The following is a 19,335-nucleotide window of genomic DNA, read 5'->3' on the forward strand; positions in this document are numbered from 1 at the left end:
TGAAATGTTAGACTGGCCAGCCCAGAGCTCTGACCCCAATCTTACAGAAAATCTCACCACTGAAAAAAGCAAAGCTGAATTGGTTACCACTCTGAAGGCTGAAGGTCAGAAAATATCGGAGGAAATTTACAAAAAAAAAAAACTGATGGAGTGTTCCACAGAGACTAGGAGTTGTAAAAGCTAAAGTCTTCAGCACATGTTACTAATTTCATGTAAATAAAAGTTATATTTGTAGATATGCAAGTGTCCAGATATTATTGGCAGGGCAGTATTGATTTTTTATTCCTTCATATCAATAAACTGATTAAATATTTCGATGTGATAAAATGTGTTTTATTAAATATTCTTATGCAATATAAAGAATTAAGGTGGGAATTCAATACGGATATCATACTGCTATAAGGCCCACAAAAAATGATAGATTTAACTTACACAAAGAAGCACAATTAAGCTAAAACCAAATGAGCAAGCGGACAAGCAAATAATGCTGTAGCAAGCAGGTACCTGGCAGTAAGCATAAAATGATAGAAAGCAATGGCAAACTTCCATATAATTACCAAGAAATTTCAATGGCACATGCTCAAAATTTAGAAAAGCTGCAATGCTGGAGGATGAATCCATCAGGTCATAATACTTAATCCTACTGAAGAGCAACAAACTTTATAAAAAATATAGCTAATCTATGCTACATGGCTAATCCAAAATCAAAAGAAAGACCAACTACTGATGTTACCAGCAGAGAGCTTGTAGCATTTTAAAGATATACAAATCATTGGAACATTGTATGTCAGCAACATGAATCAGAGAAATCTGAACATTGTTAATGCATATAAATGAACTGAAATGCATAGGAATGAACTTGCAATGAGTACCATAAATCTGTTATATACTATCATAACAAGTTAGGCAATGTGTGCAGTATTCTATATTTTAAGTGTGAAACCTAGATGTAGTAAAATTTTTGTCTTTTGTTATTTCCAAAAGTTGGAGGGTCAGAACAAAATCTTGAATAGTATCCTTAAACTCAAAACAGGAACTTCACAAAGTATAAAAAAATTTCTGCATATATATGCACATACGTATTAATTTTTAAATGAGGCAACCTACTTACAAAGATGAAGCTAGTGCTACATTCCTCCATGATATGTAGTAATATGAACTCTGTCCAGATAATGGGTTTATTGTAAACCTATAAACAGAATAAGTATATGGATTAGCATAACAAAATAAACTAATTTAAAATACCACTGTATTTTAATTCCCATATTAATAATTATTAAAGTAGCACTGAATCTAGTATAGCTTTCACAGGTGGTAAGCCATGAAACCCATAAGATTCAAATATTAGTAAGTATTTCTTACTTCTAATATGCAAATTGAAGGACATTCAATTATCACACAGGTATACCAAATACAGAAGGAAAATACTTCTGTGTGTGTGTGCATGTGTTGTAACAATGAATTTATAGAAACATTGGTAGCTAAATTATTAACATGTTGCTATACAGATTTAAATTTAAGAGACCATACATTACAAATCCTCTTGAGTGTATCAGGACAGGAAACAGTACATTAGTATAGGGCTGTAGGTAGGATGCTGATTTATTGTTTTTTTGATTATTTTATCGCAGATGAGGATCACAAAAAAAAAAAAGGGTGCAACAGATTGTCTTTTAAATTTAAATCTACATACTTCAGTGTTGTTTTAGATATCGAAATTTTAAAAGATTTATTGTTACTGGATATAATGCAAGTTGTGAACACTCTCACTGCTCAAAACCAAAGAATGCGACCGTCATCATAGAATTCCTTAAATTTTTTTAGAGTGCTTTTGCGACAGTGCAACAGCAAAATAACAATCACTGAGGAAGCAGATGGAAAAAGTCTGAGAAATAATGATATTTAGACTATTAAGAGTAACACTATCATACATATCTGTTCTACAAACATTTACTAGTAGCACAAGTTTGCTGATGAATTCAATTGCCATTATATGGTTGCTTTTTATAAATAAAAATTTGTTTCTAAATTTATTTACTCTTTGAGTAGGTGAGTATGCAGGCATTTCAACAGCAAGATAATAATCATTGAAGAAGCAGAGAGTAATGTGATATCTGAGAAATATGATATTTAGACTTTACTAAGAATAAAAAAAATTCATAAAACTTTCACAGGTAAGTGTATTTTAGTTCAAGTATTTAGACCTTATAATTAGTAGTGATAAAGCTTAGCCACCATTTTTAAGACATTTTCAGAGACTTTTTTTCCCTCAGTTAATTTGGTTTCTGGTATTTTTGAATTCTGTATTAATATCTCTACCTGCATATTAATAAACCTTTTATTAAACAGTTTCCATGCCACCCTGTTTATGAGGTAACTGGAAAAGCAACAACTGTTGAGATTTGTAACAGACACATTATCAGAACTCTCCATTACAGAATATGTTGCCGATTAACAATTACATGTCCTTAACATAAAATTGTCCTTATGTCATAATGAATGGAGAATTCATAAAAAGATCAATTCAGGACCTGAAAACCAATGAAAAAGGCTCATAAATGTGTATGATACCAAATGGTTAAGGAGCTGTGGCTGTAAAAAAAAAAAAAAGCGATACAATTTGATGATAAAAATAATATGGAAAGCATTCAGGAAAGTAAACGTAGAAGCTAATAAGTATTTTATACCAATTAAGAGATATTTTTCAGGGTTTAGACTTAAATGGATGTCAGATTAACTGATGAGATTAGTAGATGAGAAACAAAATTGCACAGAATGATTATAAATTCTTAGCAGACACAGAAACCTTCAGTCAGTCACTCATCTGCAAGCAAGCCACCAGGAGAGATAAGCAAGCTAAAGCAAATTAATAGAAATCTTTGGCTAAGAACACGAAGAATAGTAGCAAAGGATTCTTTGCTTATGTTAATACTCAAAGAAAAGGGATAAACCATATTTATCATAACTACTGTGATTCTGTTCAGGTTGCTTAATCAGGTTAAGGAATTTTTAGGAATTGGAATACCAGAGGTACTAAGTTATAACTGGGAGCTAAATAATTTTTTGATAATTAAGTGCACAATAAATTTCTGAAGCTAAAAACGAATAAAGTAACTGAGGCAGATGGAACGTATCCAATTATATTAAAAGCAGCAGCAAAAGAGGTAAGCAGGCTTTTGGCCATAATTATGAGTATCCTTGGAATTGGGAAAGAGTCCTGTAGACCAGAGATGTGTCAATGGTCCTCCTATTCACAAAGGAGGAAGTGTATAATTACAGACCTGTAAATATGAAAATAATGGAGTCAGTGGTTAAAGTAATGCAGGATCATCTTGACAGAAATGCAATTATATGGAAAATAAAGCATGGATTTATTGAGAGAGAGAGAGAGAGATCTTGTCTGACAAAGCTCAATAGCTATGGTCAGACAAGATTTGTTACTATGAAGCAGTAAGAAAGGAATTGCATGTAAAAAATAATTAGGAAATCACATAAGTTTCAGGAAAGTTTCTGCTATGGATAAAGGGGCAGTAGAGAAAGAGAATTATTAACCAGGACTGTTCTTCCTGGACTAATATTATTAGTGCACTCTCTCAGGGATGCATTTGATGTTTTTCAATATTTATTAACAATGCTGATGAAGATACATCTAGCTTGGCTAAGTTTGCTGATGATATAAGTTAGCAGGGCAGTTTATGAAAGGAATCAAGGCATAATACTGCGACAAAACCTATAAAAATTAGACAGATGGGGGTAAAAAGTTGCAATTCAGGTTTAACATCGACAAATGCACATGGGTAGCATTGATTCCAGAATAACATACCAATTGTGTTACACTCAAATAGTGCTGAACGAAAAAGACCTAGGAATAACTGTAGCATGACATGAAGTTCTCTTCTGAGCAATGTAGACAGGCTGTTAGGGCAACTTATGGAGTTCTGCCAATAATATACAATTCTGCCAGCAGGGACAAGGAGTTGATTATTCTATTGTATAAAACAATAGTTAGGCTGCATTTGGAGAAACTAATTTTAGGAAGGATGAAGATCTGTTGGAATGTGTGTGTGTGTGCAGAGAAGAGTATCAAAATCAGTCAAGGACATTCTTACCAAGAAAGTTCTGCAACCTGGGGCACTTAGAAACTAGTCAGCCGAGAGGAGACCAGACTAAAGTGTTTAAGGCTCTAAACAGATTAAGTAAACTAAATACTCATGGCACTTTTACTCTTTCTCATATGACAACACACACACAGAGAGAGAGAGAGAGAGAGAGAGAGAGAGAGAGAGAGAGAGAGAGAGAGAGAGAGAGAGAGAGAGAGAGACAAACTGAAAAAAGCATGGTTACAGGATAGACGTGTGGAAATTAGCTCTCAGACCAGAGAGTAACTGACTGGGAGAAACTTCTGATGTTGAGGATGTGGATAGTTAAAAAAGATCAGACAAATTGTTAGAAGGGAACAGATGAGGTGGTAATTATCCTCCTTTTTCAGCCGATGCTGTGTAAGCTTGTTTTCTTTCTTATTTTGAAACTTCCAATTCTGCTTATTCTTATTTATTAATAAACTTTTATTTATTTTTTATCTGATTCTGAACAGTTATAGAGAACAGCTCTATAACTGTTCAGAATCAGATATTTATATACACTTTTATTACTTTTCATTGTTAAAAGCACAGCCCATGTTTTTAGAAACGTGTGTGTGCAAACAATGTATAGTAATAAGGAATATAAGAATAAGCTGTGTATTGTGAAGAGAGAGAGAGAGAGAGAGAGGATATTATGGACTAGGGCCACTGCAAAGTAAAATATCCCATAATAATAAATACATATCTCAAAAAGCAGTAAGAGAAGGTTGTATAAAAGTGGTAAGAAATAAGCGAATATGTGGCGCGCATGCGCAGGCACACAGACAAACAGTTATTTTCAAGAGCCAACCACCAAAATTATGACAAAAGATGCAAACATGTAAGCTTCTGTTTCTGACAAAAGTTATGCAAGTACATAGCAATGAGATTTTGAATTTAGAAAATAAGAAAAGTTAATGCCAACAACACTTATAAATTAAAAATACTATTAAAAAGAAGAATACAGTTTATAGTTGAACTAACAGAGAATTGAATAGAATAAGTAAAAATAAACAAAAATAATAAAAAACTTACTGTTTCCAGTCAAACATACATCTAAAAATGTAGGAAATATTAGCCTAAACTGAGAAAAGGACTATAATGATTCCAGAATAACATACCAATTGTGTGACACTCAAATAGTGCTGAACGAAAAAGACCTAGGAATAACTATAGCATGACATGAAGTTCTCTTCTGAGCAATGTAGACAGGCTGTTAGGGCAACTTATGGATCTTACAGGTAGGAAATATTAGCCTAAACTGAGAAGAGGACAATAATGACCTAATGACTTCTAGAAATAAACAGCAATAAGTATATGTTGTTAATTCTTAATTAAATCCAGTCCTGGACTGCCGAGCACTATTGGGAAAAACAACACCAGATCTCATCCAACAACGCTGTCATCCTTGACCGGGCGCATAGATTCTGGGACCGCAAGTGGCTGGAAAGTCTGTGGATTGGATCCTCTGGTAACAATAGCATGAACAGAGACAGGGGAGTTAGGCTTCACCCCCTTTTTGAGGTGGTGGTTTTGGCCAGAGATAAACGTTTTAATTTTCCACGTCTCCAGACCACTTCTGGTTCTGGTACAAGCGAAAGGAATGCTGAGTATGCGCCTGGTCATCCACGTGTGCCGTGAACCTGGTACTTAAGGATGTGTCGCTTAAGTCTCACTATTACTGAGGAAGGAGGTAGACACCTCCGAAAGCTCTAATAGTGTTTTTATCGTCTTTTTTATCGCTTTTATATTTATATTTTAATGTATTTTAACTTATTTACTTATTTTATTTTTGTTATATTTCAGTTTTTTGTAAATAATTAAAAGTTTTTTGTAAATATTATTTTACAGTCTTTTTTATCATTTTATTTTATTTCATTATTCAATCAGTCATAAACGGTTGTTGTGTGTGTTTAAAATTGGTAATTGATATATTATCTAATGCAATAACAAAACCTTAAAAAATACTCCAGGAACATTGCTAACTTCACAATGTTCCAGCCTGTTTCTATGTTCTGAAAGTGGGGCCTCCACTGCCTATGCGATTTTAACATGTAGCCGGAATTGCCATTGTCGTCTATGGGAGTGTCCACTCTGTATGTTACTACTCTGTGGCCGCCTCATTATCAGCGGTGCATCGTGTGAACAAGCTGAGCGTCGCAGGCAGTGCAATACTGTATCTGCATATTATTTTTGCATCTTGATTGATTAATTCTGTGTGTACAATGGCAAAAAGTGTTCCATCAATAAGAGGCAAAAGAAAATTGGTAGATGATGACAACCACATTTACGTGTTTTCAAAGAAAACTCTAGATGAACAACATGGAATCTCGGTTTGTGAAAAACGTTCCACCTGCAAAAGGCGTGTTTGGACAGAGGGTTTGAAAGGCCCAGTTGTGAAAGTCATAACTAAACACAACCATGCAAGCTCAAGCTCACGCTGCAAGGTCAGAAGCATCGCAATTGATCAGTCAAATACGGCAACATGCAACAACCACGAACGAACGGCCACAGCAAATTGTTGCATCAGTTATTGCAGAGGCTCATGCCAATGTCACGGCATTACTTCCTAAAAAGGATTCACTTCAAGGAACCATTCGTCATGTTCGATGCAACAATGGTACTCCTGCTTTACCAAGCAATCTCCAAGACCTAGTAATTCCACAAAATTATTATCAATGGCAATGTACAACAGTTTTTAATGTATGATTCTCAGGACGAACTTCTCCGGGGTCGATGCTTATTTTTTCCACTAGTAACAATCTTCAGTTATTGGCACGTAGCCAGGAGTGGTTTTCTGATGGAACTTTTAACACAGTACCCACGCATTTCCAGCAGCTTTATACAATTCATGTGGTTCAATTCGATGCAGTTATTCCAGTGGTCTACGTGCTTCTTCCAAACAAAACTCGTGCCACATACATCAAGTTGCTTCAAGAAGTTAAAAATCTACACCCGGGTCTCCAACCCCAGCGACTTATTACAGATTTTGAACAAAGTGCCATGCAAGCCTTCCAACAAGAATTTCCTGGTATTGTAAATACCGGTTGTTTTTTTCATCTTTCCCAAAGCGTTTGGCGAAAGGTACAGAATGAAGTTTAAAAGCTCGATACGAACGAGACCATGAATTTGCTCGTTGGATCCGAATGATTCCGGCGGCATTGGCATTTATTCCTCCTGCTAACGTTATTCAAGCATTTGAAGATTTAGTTGAGGCTGATGACTTCCCCATTGAAGCTATGGTGATTGCAAACTACTTTGAAGATACATATATTGGAAGAAGACAAAGGAGAGGCATGAAATTACCCATTTTTGCCATCGAATTGTGGAATGTTTACACACGAACACTGAATGATCAGCAACGTACCAACAACGGCATGGAGGGGTGGCACAGGGGATTTCAGGAAAATTGTGCTACTTTATTCCCAAATATTTACTGATTCATTGTTTCTTTAAAGAAACAACAAGGATGGCACAATTTCAAAATTACACAACTAATTTCCAGTGATTCAGGCAATCAAAGAAACAAAAAGTATGCTGCAATTTCTGCTAGAATCAAAAGAATTGTCCAAGATTTTCAAAATCATAATGCGATTGATTACCTTAGAGGCATTGCATACAACTTCGAGTTTTAAACAATAATAATGTGCATTTATTCTATGATTGATTACCTTTGATTTGATTACCTTTACGTTTGATTGATTCATTCTATTAAAACAAAATAAATTAGAATTAATAAAAAATTAGGTGTATTATTTACATTTCTATAGCCTATTCATTATCTACTGGGGGCGAAATGTGCCGGGGGCAACTTTTCCGGATCCCGTGGACTGGCCAGTCCAGCTCTGACACCTGTATCCTGAAACCAGTCCATCACAATATGAGTGATATGTCAGTGTTGTCCTGCTGATACGGGCATGGACCTTCCCTGACATGCTGCCACAATGTAGACAACACATTACCCTCAACATTCATAGTTTTGTCCAAAGCAACCAATGGTCCCAAACCACCAAAAAAAAAAACAGCTGCAGACCATCATCAAAATTCATCGTTGGGATGATACAGTCTGGCTGGTAGCTTTCTCTGTGGCATCTGATCTGCCGCACACAGGCACAAATGTCAAGATTGGTAGATAATGTACAGTGACTCCTTCACTCCAAAGCACAGCTTTCAATTGGTCTATGGTACAAAAATGGCAAGCCTTACACAAGCTAGATAGCATCTGTCATTAGTCAGGGTGATTAGTGTTGCACGGCTGCACTACCGTGGTAACCCACATCATGCAGTGTCCTGTGCACTGTACTGATGCTGATCCAATCATCTCACTGAGGGCATGTATGTTCTGCAACAATGTTGACCTGTGTTCTGGGCAGACAATTTTGTAGGGCTCTCCTGTCACATTCTGTCAGCTTCAGCAGTTTTCCTGGTCATTTTGTGAAGATTTCAGCACTGTCCACTTCGAGTTGCAGATCATATTATCCTGTTATCATTCGGTGCCAGAATTCAGTTAATTTTGTTGATCATCTTGCATTCCTAATTATACTACTGCCTCCTCAAAGTCATATGAGCACATTTTTAATTGTATCTTCAACACATGGTGCTTGGTTAGGGCTTTTTGAAATCATATCACCAGAGGGGTGTCTGGATATTAATGGTAGGGCGGGGTATATACATAATCTGGTAATGGCTTTTTATAACTGACAATATTATTAAATATTAAAAAAACTATTATTAAATATTTACTGAAAATTAAAAAATAAATTTATTGAAATTTGATTCTTAGGCAATACTTATAGTTTTATTATTTTAAATATATATGCCGCATATATAAGTAAATATGCAGCGTGTGTGTATAAAACATTTGAGCTGCTGCTGTTCTTTCTGAAAATCCTCGATGATCCTATATATACCAATATGTGCTCGTCCAACTATACACGCCCACCTTCTATGCCAAGCCTCAACACTGTTTTGGGTGCGTGGAATTCCAAGTTGAATCGAATCGTATATGGACATAATGCTGGTGGAAATAATGGTGGAGTGCAAATTATTGTACCATTACACATATATTGTCTAATTTTCCCATATATATAACTGACTTCAAAACCCTATCATATCACTAGCCTCCCTCTGTAAATGTAGCTTCAGAACATTAAATGCTTGTGGTAGCTCAATCATACGGAATAAATGCCGAGGAACACAAATGTTGAAGCAGCAAACTAAATTCTTCATCGGTGCCATACCGAGATGCCAGTCAACTTGCTTGAATTTTTCTCAGACCTTATTAGACACGTTAGGAAACTCACCTTTGGAGGCACTTATTGCAGCTAATTCCAGATCAGTTAACATGGCCTGTGGTCTCTATTCAATTTCATTTTCTTAGGCAAAATCAATCATATCTTGAAACAAACATTTATAATTTTCTTCACTTTTATTCGTCATCAACACAAACTAAGAGAGAATTCAATAGTTTTCACTACCGATGGGTGCATGTATTGTATATAATTGATAAAAAAAATTGCGGGCACATACCACCCATAATCCAATATTGAGCACATGATAGGCATTGAATATTTACTTTTGTTGTAAACAGAAGAATTCTTTTCTCTCCCGCTGCAGAATTTTTAACAAGAAATCCCAATTTCTTATTTTCCGATTTTCTTCTAATTATTATAATAAGAAGAAAACGGAATATTTTTTCCTGTTACCCCTTTCAAAATATCCTGCCGGCATCCATGGTCATGTCTAATGCACTTGTCAAAGAAATTCGGGAAGGTACAGCTAATAACAAATACCTGCATAATTAGTTTTAGTTATGCTAATGATATGACAAATGTTATGAAACTGCCAAAATATATTACTCTAAATTTTCATATTCTGAAAGTATTCTTATGTATAATTCAATGTATACTTATTGCTCAAACACCCTATAATTATAAATAACTATAATTATTGCTCAAAGCCCTATACAAATACCAAAATTCGACTTGAAAAATTTCCAATTAAATGCAATATAATAAAGTAAAATTAATTAAGTCGTTTTTATTTGATGATCATATTTTAAAACTGTTTGTTTCTGTAACAGAAAACATGATCTTCAAATTGAGACAGGTATTTGTCGTTAAAATTGTTATTTTTTATATTCTTCCTACAAAATTAATCTAATAAGGTAAATTTTTACTTACTAAAAAAACACTAATAAATATATAAATTTTTACAATATAGTAGGTACTGTCGAGATTTTTGGGGCAGACCCATTAAATATAAGTTAACAAAAACGTTACCAATTACCTCAGAACAGAAACGTTTAATATTGGAAACTGCAATTTCGGTATTGCAGTTTCCAATTGGCCATATCTCATCTCCGATTCGTGGGATTTTATGCGCATGCGCAAAGACAAATAATACCTATTTAAGTTTCATACTCCCCCCTATTTGGTAATTTTCATTCCTGTGATCACGACATAGTCGAAAAGTGTTGTCAGCTTCAGGAAAATCGTTTTGCAATTTTTTTCGTTAAATTATTTTAATTAATTTTCTTATTTTTAATTGTGTTAAATTGATTTTTAATTATTTTTAAAATTATTTGTCACTCTAATGTTAAGTTTTTTGATTTTTTCGTTTTAATTTCTGGGGAGTATCATACAGAAGTGTTCTACGTACTATATTGAGGTAAACTTCTCTTATTATTTTACAAATATTGATATCAACGTAGAATGTATTGAGCATTACAGCTCTGGTTCATACTATTGTAAAAATACTGTAAAAAACTGGGAAGAAAATATATAAAAAAAACTTGATAATTTCAGAGCATCTTTAAACAGGCCTATGGGGCTGGGAATTTCCATACTATAATAATTAATGATAAACACCAGCCAAGAAATTAAACTGAAAATTTACTATACAATGAAATAATATACAATGAAATGTGATGCAAATAAAAATAAAAACACTGATTAAATTATAGTTACAATATAATTTAAAATTTAAAATATAGTTAAAAGCAATAAAATTAATTAAAATAAACTAGGTTAAAAGCGATAAAACAATGAAACCTGGAGCTTTCGGAGAACTGCCGTCTCCTTCTTCAACAGCATACTACTAGTGCTAAGACACATCCTTAAGTAGCCGGTCCATGGCACTCATGCACGTGATCATCAGACACACGATCTACATTCTCCATGAGCGTATCGGAAATGGAAGTGGCTTGGGAGCGTGTCAAACAGAAACGGTCATCCCTTCTGAGGACAACTGCCTCAAACAGGGGGTGTAAACGGATCCTCCTGTCCCTATTAATAGTATTGTGACTGGATGAACCGATTTGCAAGCTCTCGAGCCACTTGCGTTCCCAAAATCCATGGGCGCGGTCAGTAATGACCGCGTCTTCAGGGGAGATCCGATGCTGCTTTTCCCAGAAATGCTCTGCCACAGCAGACCTCGCATAGTTAGCAGTCTTGATAGCGGTCGTGTGTTCCCCCAGACGGTCCTTTAAACGTCGCCCCATTTCCCCCACATAACACTCCTCACAATCCGGGCACTTAATCTCGTAGACCACATTGCTAGTATGGTCCTGGGCTACGGGATCTTTAACTTGGGATATCACTGTGTGCAACCTCCGACCTGGAAGTTGCACACAGCGAGTCTGGCACTCCCGCAATGCCCGTACAATACGTTCTGAAAGGCCCGGATAGTAAGGAATGTATGCAGTAGCCACAGGGGCAGGCCACTCCCTACGATTGGACTCAACCCTATGAATATATTTGTCCAAGACCCTCTGGGGGTATCCACATTTCCTGAGGTCTGCCGTGACTTTGCAGATTTCTATTTCCTTTTCTTCAGGGGTACTACAGTGGGTCCCCACCCTATTCAACAATGCCCTGGCTACACTGTTCTTATGATGCTGACACTGTTCATTATAGCTCAGCACAAGCCTGTGCTGAGCTATAATGAACAAATTGGCCACAGCACATAGGCTTTCTATAGATCGTTGTTTTTAATCTAGATCCATCTCTGCTCACCAAGATCCAGAAACGGGAGGGACCCAGCTTCTTCCACCTCAGAGGTAAATCTTTAACCAACTTTAATCAACTAATGTTTATTGTTTTGTTATACCGTTATGTAGTAATGAAAAAAATATATTTAAAAACGTTTTGCTCATATATTTTAGTTTATTTAATAAATGTTAATTTGAGATTTTATTATTATTATTTTTTTTGTAATCTCAATGATTTAATAATTTTAACTGAATTCTGGGAAATTCCAAGGATCCCATTTCTTCAAATTCAAGTGTATTAGAATAAAATAAAATGTCTTAATTTGGATCATTTAAGACAATATACCATGTAGTCTATTACTAGAAACCTCAATAAAGAATATTTATTAATTGTGAAATTACAGTACAGATATGAACAATTAAGAGTTAAAAAGGATACATTTTAACTCACCCAAAATCAACATACTATGTCAGAGCCAACATCTGCTTATTTCACATGAATACCAGTCACAAAGGACACAAAGAAATTCTTTTAAGTAACGACACTCTTTTGGAATTATCATCCTCCATCTTGAGATGAAAATGTCTATAACATATAAGGATACACTGAAATTCAACAAATTATTACTAGATTTATTAGATAAATTTTTTTTTTTATTTTATTTAGTCTCTTTTTATATGTTTGAATGGTATGTAGTTGTCTCAACTACATACCATTCAAACATATAAAAAATAGGAAGTGACTAATTGTGATACAGTTTTGTAGCAACCCAAAACAATTTGAAAATATTAAGTGTATGCCATGTGAATCAGGCAGCAGTTCATTGTTAGTACTTCTAAACATTAGTTTATAACATTTCAGCGGTTAATTATGCTGCACCAAAGTGTACAGTCATTTTCAATCAGCAGGAGTTGCTATTCTGTAGCAATTGCCACTGATTATAGTTACTCTTGTAGTAACTCCACTAGTTGTTTAGCCTGTGCTGTTTATTAGACTTACTGGATGTTTCCTTTATGCAAAACTGAAAGTGTAAATCTTGAAATAGTATCAAGTGATACCATTATGGCTATGGATAAAACTGTGTATATCAGATCTTAAACAGATATAGTTTTGCATTTTGTTTTACAAACTAATGATGGACTGAAAGGGCACAAAAATTCAAACCTGTTTTACCTAAATCTGGGGTATCACAACTAATGATCCTGAGAAAATGAGTTATACTCAGTGGTGGCTCATGGTTGAGTTGCCAGGTCCTACGTTTTTCGTGTAAGCTTTACATTTTTTTGGTTGATTTTACTGTTTACATTTTTAATTTGCTTGTAAGTTTATTCCTTTTTTTTCCCTTCTTTTTACGATGAAAATAATGCTTTAAATGTACCGGTAAATATAGTTAAAAGTTGGTTGCTAACACAACCATCAGATGACGATGCAACTATTCAAAAACTGTTGGCAACAACTTTTTTTCAACAGTTGCCTACCGTGAGAAAGACTGAAGAAGTTGCAGAACATATTGTTCTTTCACTTTCATTGTCCATCGTGTGGGAGAAGGATGCAATGTAGTTTATCAAATGTTGAAATGTGAAGTTGTTAATAAGGTATAGTAAGGAATATTGAACTTTATAGAAATTTAATGTACACTGTGTGCCATTATTGGTATTTTTAAATATAAAAACACTTGTGCGCATTATTTCTTCTTAGTTTTCTTTCTCAAATTGAGAGCAAGATCCTAGGAGAGATGCAGGCTTTTGATTATTTGTTGATGAGGTAAGATTAGCAAATTATTATATACTGTTAATTTAATTCTGTCCATATTTGAAATACACTGTTAAGCTGGCAGACAATATTTGATATTTGTGAAACTTGTACTATTAAATTTTTTTTTTTTTTTATTATTATTATTTTCAGATTGCCACTGAATAATTTTTGATAAAATTAGTAAAGAATCAGTCCATTAGTCCTCCCAAGAAAAAGAAGAAATTGAAGAATAAGCAAGTCTACTTAAAGTGGGAAGAAACTTTTGCATGGGTGGCTCCAGCTACTTCAGAGGATAGTGCCTACTGCAAATTGTGCAACAAGAATTTTTCTATCAGTCATGGTGGTCAATTCGATGTTAAGCAGCATACACAATACAAAGAACATCAGCAAAAAGAAAAGGGAAATGTGGGTGTAAACAAGTTATCAAGCTATTTTGTTAGTTTTAAAAAAACAAAATACGATAGTGTGACAGCATGTGAACTAGGGTTAATATACCACAATGTGAAACATAGTTATAATAGTTTGGACTGTGGTAACAAACTGGCATCATCCTTATTCCATGATTCTGATATTGCAACAAAATTGTGTTGTGGAAGAACAAAATCAGAACTGTTATTTAAAAATGTTCTAGCTCCTAAAAGTGTAGAAGACTTTGTGGGCATTCTTAATGATCCAACTAAATGCAGTCAGTTCTTTTGTGTTACTACAGATGCTTCAAACAAGTGCAACAGAAAGCTTTTTTCCATATGCATTAGATATTTTGATCCTACTAAAGGTAAGGAAAATAAATCCTTGGGTGCTGTTGAAAGGACTAATGAAACAGCTATTTCTATATCTTAAATGTTGAATTTTCTTGTATTTTTTAAAACTAATTTTATTGACAAAAATCTTCCCCCCCCCCTTTTTTTTAGAAAAACTTGACAACCTTAGCTCACGGCCAGGTTGCAAGCTTACAAAAACCCCCATTTTGTTTTTTAAATCAAATGAAGCTGGTGTGTTTAATTGCAAATTATTTTAACTACTTTGTATTCCACTATAATCTGCTATAAAACAGTATTTTTATTCCTATACACAAGTACATCAAACCAACATAATACATGAAATAATGTAATTCTGAGATCCCATGCTGTTGATGTAGCATACTGCAATCAGCCAGAAAACAGAGTGGGAGATCTACATTCAATGGTATTTCCATGGGTACAGGCATACAATGTCAAATCCATACAGTTTGGTTGGATAAAAAAACATTTAAAACAACAGCTAAGTGAATGCCATGCTTTATTGAACCTTCCCATGAATGAGAAGGTGCTGAATTATGTGATTATATCAGCTTTATGAATATAGGTTTGTTTATGGGTTTTACGGTGCAAGGACAGCAAGGCCATGAATATAGTTTAGTTTAAAATTTAAAAACATTACCTATAATAACAACAACTTTCTTACACAAGCTGCTACTAATTCCACTACATAATAAAATTATGATGGTATTTAAGAGAAGAGTTCTAAAGGTTTGTCTAAAAGAGGCAATTCAAAAAGAGCAAAAATTATTTATTAGACATTTTGCAAAATAGTTAATCATAGAAATAAATATTAATTCCCAATCATATATGCCAGCATAAAACAGAAAATATATTCTGATGATGGAAAGTTTAGTAATATTTGCATATTTGAATGATCCAAATGGGTCATTTCTAACAAAACTTCTGAGAAAGTGTGTGTGTGTGTGTGTGTGTGTGTGTGTGTGTGTGTGTGTGTGTGTGTGTGTGTGTGTGTGTGTGTGTTTAATGGTGCATAAACTGCTGGGGCTATAGTGTGCCTCCTCCTGAGAAAGTGGATCACAAATATGTGCTGTGTTTGTGCTTATATCTTGCTCAAAATTTAGCACTTTTTTTTTTTTTGTTAATTTACAGTTGGCAGGAAAAACAGTAGTCTCAGCAGACATTTGTGCCATCAAAATTCTCTTAACATTTATTTCAACAGATCATGTCTCAATCTATCAATTTTGTTCTTCCTGTGTTCCCAAATTTCAATGTTACATTTTAATGTAAAATCAGGGAAATCAAAATTGATTACCTTTGCCTTTTATTGGTTTTTACTTTTTTGCCCTGCTGAGTTTATCTGCATACGAATACTGCTTTGCTTTATATCTCACATCATGATTCAATATGATTACTGTACCTTTTTAACCTGTTATCTGGGTATTGCACTATTCAGAAAAATGGCATTACTGAGAGGCCATTCTATCATTTGTTTAAAAGAAGAAACACTGCTATGACTGTTTCAGGACTTGCTGGTTTATCATTGCATAACATGCAGTATCCAGTGACAATTCCCAGAGGATTTAGTGACAGCATGGGAGGGAGATGAAAGTTGTGTAATATGAGTTTCCATTAAGTATATGAAAGGATATTTCAAAAAAAATTATACACTAGCTTAGATATTTCACCTAGCTGATATCTGTTAAAAGCATGTAATTACCTCATTCCTCTATGCATTTTTAATTTTTGGCCTATTGAATTTAACCATCAGTCAGTCACATGGCATCTCAGAAACATTTTTTTCTTCCCTGTTATTATTTTATATTTAAGAGTGCAACTAAATCCCCACAACTTCCCCCCCCCCCAATTTATTCTAAACGATATTGCATTATTTTTTGTTTTTATTGGACTCCTGCCAAACTTTCTGGTTTTCCATCCAGCAAATGCATGTGGTAATTTTCAGAAGTTATTGTCAGTGTGAAGCTAGTGTCCTTATTCATGCACTTCCTCAATTGATAGGGTGGATAGATCCATGAATTCAGTTTGAATGCCACTCAGAAGTTTGTTAATTGTCATGGCATTTAACATACTTCTGAAAATTATATTACCACATACATCTGCTGGAAGAAAAACCAAAAAAATGCAAACAACACAAGAGATATCAAGCAACATGCAATGACAGATTACATATATCATAATTAATGAATTATGAATTTGCACTATCAATAACAACACACCCAAGAAGCACTAACAAATAATTTTATGCTAAGTGACACACTGGATTACTTTATCTCCTATCTAAAAAATTTCAAATTAACTAATCCTGATAAATCTGGACATATCATATCAACCAAAAAGCTGCACATTTTCCATTAACAATAACATAGAATTTGGTCAACTGAAGTACAAAAGAATCCAGGAATTAATTTTGATTCCAAGTTGTCTTCTTCCAATCAACTTAAAAACTCGAAAAGCTCTTTTCTAAAAAAAAAAAAAAAAAAAACCCACATGTTTAGGAACAAAATGTTTCCAAATCTGATGTACTACTCAAATTGATAAACAACCACTTCACTTCTCAATACTATAACTGAAATTTGGTTGGCCGCAGCCGTTCCAAACATTAAATGATTGCACTCTGTAGAAATTATGGTTAAGAAATGGGCAAATCTGGAATCTGGTTTTGTGCATACTTGGTTGATTGGCTGTTTTGAGTGTTTATGGCACATTGGCAACTAAGGCCATAATTCACCAGGCTCAGATTCATACCCCCCCCCCCTATTTTTACAACATATTAATAGGCTATGAAATTGAAGGTTCATTTTCTTCTGAAAATAAACCTTTAGTTTCAGACTTTAAAAAGCCTTTAACATATTTTTAAAGTCTTCCTCTGTTAAAAGGTCTAAGTGTATGGAATTGCCTTGATTAATGAGAGCCAGTACAGAAAGTATGCCATTCAATTTGAATGCAGTGAATTGCAAGAGGGACATATAAATTTCTAAACTAAAGAGGATCTGTAGCTCTTAGTATGGATGAATGGGTAAGGTGGACATGACCTTACCGTGATGTGCAGGTGCCACTCTACGTAAGATACTATACATGTCTACATGCTGGAAACCACAGGATGCATTGAGTAGAGTGTTTGGTTTGGTTTTTGAACGTTTAACTCTTAATTGTTTATATCTGTACTGTAATTTCACAAGCATATTTCATAATAGTTGAGCTAATACTCTTGCTTTGCTTTAACACTAGAACAGTTGGCTAGCAAAATTACCTGAAACTGGCACTACCAGTCATTTTGACTGATGTGCATAAAATAGACTTTTAAGTTGTCTTTTCAATATTTTATTATAAGCATTGATATAAAGTAACTGGCATTGGTATATAGCAGCGATTTCCAAACTGGGAGGCATGCCTCCCTGGGGATGCGCGGACTATTGCAAAAGGAGGCGCGAAAAGTTTAACAGAAATGTAATTTTCATAACATAACATATATAAATAAAAAAATATATACATATAAACTTTCATAATATAACATTAAATTTTATAACCTATTTTTTAAAGAATTTACTGCCACCTATCTCACTCTAACTTCGATATAAATATGAGATAAACATTTATTTGGAAAAAAATATATTATATTTTGCTGAAATGGACTGATGAATTATGATTGATATGATGTAATGTAATATATATAATTTAGTGTGTACTATGTATGACATATATAGGTAGATTGCATAGCATAGAATAGCATTAGCTGCATGGTTGAAAATATGGTTTCAGCAGTGTGCAATTGTGTTTATTGTTTTTGGCGTGATTACTTACTGATAATAATCGTTAGTAATTTAGAACTACAACTATTAAAAATAAGAAATTGCACAATTATAGATGCTTTACTTCAAGGGAGGCACCGGGAAAATTTTACAGGTCAAGGAAGGCGTGGGCTCAGAAAGTTTGAGAATCGCTGGTATATAGTGTTGTGCTTATGGTAAAAAAAAAAATACACATAAAAGTAATATTTCTGATAGCAAAAATTTGAACACAAAACTCTGTCTAGGAAATAAACTGAAATTTAAAAATTAATTTGCACAATTTAAACAAATGACAGTTTTCTCAACAGTTTCTGTACACTTTCTGCATACATACTTTTTAAATACAGTGTACATTTCCATAGCTTCACTTGCCCTGCATTGCCTAATTTGGTATTGATGCCTTTTGAGAGATTTGACATGGCTGCTATTGTTACTAGTTTGAGCTGCTGCTTTCTGTGAATCTATATATTCTTTTCTGAGTTATTCAGTTGATTCAATATAAAATCTCTTCACTTCATAACATTCCCTGTCACTTCTTTATAAATAACCCAAGCATTGATAACTACAAGATATAATATATTACAAAAGATGAGCCAGCCATCTAAGTGAACCAGTTTCTAATGAATATTTTTTTTAGTCATTTGGTCTAAAACATCAATCCTGTACTTTGTTTCATTATAATATAATACTACTTCTTCATTACTTACTTATTGCAACCAGAGCCGTGCCGAGGGTAAGGCGAACAAGGCTCCTGCCTCAGATTAAAAGCTGAAAGGGGTGCCAAAAGAAAGATTAAATAATTGCCAATGTTGCCATGATTAACAGGTCGCAATTTTTCATTCTTGTCTCAGGTACTAAAATGGTTTGGAATGTCCCCAATTGCAATGCTCGTATGAAGTGT

General features: G+C 34.2%; 1 protein-coding gene across 5 annotated transcripts in view; it reads right to left on the reverse strand.

Annotated features, from left to right (window-relative positions):
* LOC150080653 (uncharacterized) overlaps positions 1-19,335 on the reverse strand; it is a 213,155-nt gene that overhangs the window by 45,142 nt on the left and 148,678 nt on the right. For 4 of the 5 annotated variants that reach the window (XM_090381862.1, XM_090381864.1, XM_090381861.1 and 1 more), the window contains exons 2-3: positions 12,563-12,697; positions 1,112-1,189 (exon numbers count right to left, since the gene is read on the reverse strand). The gene's annotated coding sequence lies outside the window, so the exon portion shown is untranslated. Of the gene's footprint in view, positions 1-1,103; positions 1,190-12,562; positions 12,698-19,335 lie in introns of all 5 variants that reach the window. The other variant, XM_090381865.1, reaches the window with a different exon arrangement.

Source organism: Mastigoproctus giganteus, chromosome 9 (genome assembly GCF_048544385.1).
Source record: "Mastigoproctus giganteus isolate SK-2022 chromosome 9, ASM4854438v1, whole genome shotgun sequence".
NCBI classification, from domain to species: domain Eukaryota; kingdom Metazoa; phylum Arthropoda; class Arachnida; order Uropygi; family Thelyphonidae; genus Mastigoproctus; species Mastigoproctus giganteus.